The 4,054-nt window shown below is 39.7% G+C and overlaps 1 pseudogene; it reads right to left on the minus strand.

The window, feature by feature from the left end:
* Positions 1 to 351: 351 nt before the first annotated feature.
* LOC102469281 (protein FRG1-like) lies at positions 352 to 1,849 on the minus strand (annotated as a pseudogene).
* Positions 1,850 to 4,054: the final 2,205 nt, after the last annotated feature.

Consider the following 4,054-nt stretch of genomic DNA (forward strand, 5'->3'; position numbering starts at 1 on the left):
AGAAAGGAAAAAGAGAGAAGGAAAGAAAGAAAGGAAGGAAGAAAGAAAGAAAAAAGAAACTTGTAAAAATCCACTTTTTCTTTTTTATTTTAGAGTAGTATGTCATACTTTATGACAGGAAATCCAGAAAGGAAAAAAAGTCTATGGTGGTGTTTTCAGTTCCACGTGGAACATTGCAATGAACTAAAAAGTACATTCATAAAGAACCTTGGTTCACTTAATTAGTCTTGGTTAAACTAGCTACTAGTTAAGCAATAAATCCATAACAGCCCAATAATTTTGTAAAAGTACTTCACTAAAAATTTTATTCAGAAAAAAACAAAACAGATAAGACAGACACAAAAATCTTGGTCATTTGCAGTATCTGTCAGCCTTCAATTTGGCTCTCCTGTTCAGAAGTGACTCATGCAAAAGTCCATCTTTCTAAGCCATTTTAAGAACTTTATTGTCCTCTTTACTTATTTTAAATTTGTAGTCTTGGAAGTTCTTTGGAATTTCTTTACATAATTAATTTCATATTGTTTTACATTTTATTTGTCTTCTGGATATCATCTTTTTTCTTGGTTTCTCTTTCAACACAGAATCCGAATTTAATAATTTCTTCTACTGTTTCAGTCTTTGCTTCTGTACCACCTGCCTCTTTGCAGCTAATAAAACAGTTATTGGGGGTCAGCAGGTGGTGTAGTCAAGGTGCTGGACTTCCATATGGCTGGATTTAAGTGTTGGACCTGGTGGCTTAAAACTCACACCAGGTGCATGTGTGTGTGTGCCCAGAATCTCGAGAGGAGAAAGGATTGCATCATAGCCATCCTCCCCCGGGGGGAGGGGTGATTTCTCACTTTCTTACTCTCTGTCTCTCCAAGGAGTGCACATACCCTATAGCTTAAAAAAAAAAAAAAAAAAAAAAAAAAAAAAAAAAAAAGCAGGAGGAAAAAAAAATGCACATTCGATGACTGCAGCGAGCTGTATGGACACAGCTGGGTACTACTTTATAGTATGTTCATTCTACTCACTGGGGTTTATGCCTAGGATCAGATTTGGGTACATGTATAGGTATGTGTCAGCTGTGCTAGCTATTGGATATATTTAGACTAATAGAGTTCATTGGCAGAACAATTGAATGGGGGGGGGCGGAAGGCATGGAGGGCAACCATGGATGCCAGGGACAATGGAGGAGGAAGATGGGACATGGCAGAGAGTGGAGGATGGGGAATCAGGGATGGCAAGACAAAGGGCAAGGTATGCAGGATGTAAGAATTGGAAAATTACTTGCTGAGAACATGTATGTTGATGTGATTGATTGAACCAGTGCACAGTGTATTTTGGATGGAAAATTCATTGGTGTGTTGTGATGGTGTATAGTGAATTAAGGTAGAAAATAAAAATTTTTTAAAAAAATCTCCCTTTAAAAAAAAGCATCTATGAAGCCAATAAGCCATTTTACCATACTGAAGACTAGTTCTCATTGTTCTCTTGGTCCAATTGCATCTGAACATTCAACAAGTACATCTGAATTTTCCCCAAGAAACTTCCCATAACCAGACTTCAGGGCAATTCTGGAATCAGACAGTAAGCAGTCAACTGCTTTGGAGGACTAGAGCCCTCACTGGCTTCGTATGTGGCACTTCCAGTGTGAAGAGATCATTGTCAAGTCCATGTATCCATTTCAGTAGCTGTGATTCCTGGAATTTCACCAAAGTTGTTACTATCCACAAGATTCCAGTAATATCAAGTTGGGTTTCTTCATCCTCTTCTCTTTTTCTCTTCTTACCTTTGTCCTTTTTCTTCTTACTCTCTTGGTTCCCTTGAGCACAAGTTTGATGGACATCACAAAGGAGTGTTTGAGCATAGTTCTGAAGAGACTTCTGTACTAACAAAAAAAGTCCACTTTTTTATGGAGCAAGTTTTAGATTAAATGAGATAACGAACTGGTATTTTTTTATCTATTAAACTCTGGATATCAGCCCTGGCAATGATAGGTTTCATTCATTCCTTTATTCTGCAAAATACTAAATGTAGGAGACACAACAATAAATAAGTCACTGCTCATATCTGGTGGGCATGCGAAACATGCATGCTGATGACAGCTGTTGGTTATGATAATGTTCATAGTAGATACTTCTAAAGTACTAATTTAGAAGTATTCAGTAAGTATTAATTCCATACCTTTCAGAGGTGCATGTTTTGTACCATGTTGCATCATTAAATCCTCCCAGCCACCTGTGTGACAGGTACATTCACCATTACCTTCCACACATGATCTCCAAGAAGAGGTGATAGAGGCAAGTTTCTATAATAGTAGCGTCCCCTCAGCACTTGGCCAGGAAAAGGAGAGATGGATGGAAGAAGCAAAGGGAATGGGGGCATAGTGAAGTCACAAAACATACATGTGACTCACTCAGGTGTCGGTGCGCTCTAACAGCAAAAAGAAGTTGCAGCAAGAGGTAAAGTTTGAGAGAAAGGCAAAAGGAGACTCATGCAAGGTCTTTCGGGTGCTGCTCAGGATTTCATTTCGTATTCTGTAGACAGTAGAATCTGTGGGAGGTTTGTACATGATTCTTTGTCCCTTTGGAAAGATTATTCTAGAGAAAGCTTTAGCATGTGTTGGAAAGCTTAAAGAAAATTAATTTTGAAATTCATTTGAGAGAGTGATACTCAGTAAACACCTACTATGTACCAGCACTATGCAAAATGCTGAATATGAAGTGCCTCACTTATTCATCTCCCCATTTGGGGCAAAACAGGAGAGCATGGGAATCTATACCAGTGAGCATGGAGATAACGAGACACATTGCAGAGATGTAAAATAAACAAAGGGTGGGGTAGGGTTTGGGTATCATTTAAGGGTTTGGTGAAGAAAAGTACAGAAAAACATTTAGTGCAAGATTTCTGACTTGAGGATATAGATTAACAACAATCTCACATATTAAGAATAGTAATAGAGGATAATTATCAGGTGTGTGGCAAAAGTCAGTGGGTTTGCATTTAGCTGTGTTGCAGTTCACCTGCCTGTGGATTATGCAGGCAGGAGGTAGGGTAGGGGCCTGGACACCCAAGCCTATTACTCAGCAGAAAAGAAGAGGCCAAAGACACACATACACAACAAACACACACTTCGAAATGATGGATCCATAAAAGCTGCACTCTCAGGATGGCCTGAGAGGTGAAACCTGTCCAGGAAGAACATGTAGAATAAGAAGAGCAGGCCAAAAGACAAGTCTAGCCAAGGACAAAACTCAAGTTGATTTTTTGAGAGCAACCTAAGAGTGAAAAGTCATGAGGACCTTCTAGAGTATGAGAAGAAATCACAAAAGGTAAAGAGAAAGAATGATAAAATAAAAAAAAAAAAATCAGAGCAAAAACAGAAGAGAAATGCATCACTGAAATTAAGAAAAGAGAAAGCTTTGCAAGTAATGGAGTGGTTGACAGTACCAAATGCTATAGAAAGGTCAAATATAATGAGGGCTGAAATAAGTCCATTAGATTGGGCATTAGGAGGTTACCAATGATCCTGGAAGAGCAGCTTCAATTGAATGCTAAGTAGGTACACTAGATCGTAGAGTGATGAAGAGTGAGTGGATGACGTGGAAGTGGAGACAGAATCTGTACATTACGCCTTCAAGGAACAGGGCTGTGAAGGAAGGAGGAAAGTTGAAAGTGACACTAGAGTAGAGGGAGAATTACTTTTTAAGATGGAATACTTGAGCCTGCCTATTGCCCACAGGAAAGCAGCCTATAGAGAAAAAGGATTGAAAATAGAGTGAAGAGAGGGGAACACTAACAGAGCGAGGTCTTAACAAATACAGGGGGAAGGGATGGGGGAAAAGGAGGCTGGAAAGAGGGATTATTCTACCTTTGAAAATGGTGAAAGTGTGAGAATCTAAAACCCACTCTTGCTAGGAGACAGATGTGTGAGGGCATGTCTGGAGAGTGAGGGGAAGACGGGAAGCTGTGGGAGTCTCGGCACACAGGAGCATCCAACCTCCAGAGAAAGGGCTCCTCCTAAGCAGGAGGTGAATGGTGGGAAAGGGTGTTGTTCAGTAGGTGCTGTCTG

Source organism: Tupaia chinensis, unplaced genomic scaffold (assembly GCF_000334495.1).
Source record: "Tupaia chinensis unplaced genomic scaffold, TupChi_1.0 Scaffold000253_1, whole genome shotgun sequence".
Lineage (NCBI taxonomy): Eukaryota > Metazoa > Chordata > Mammalia > Scandentia > Tupaiidae > Tupaia > Tupaia belangeri.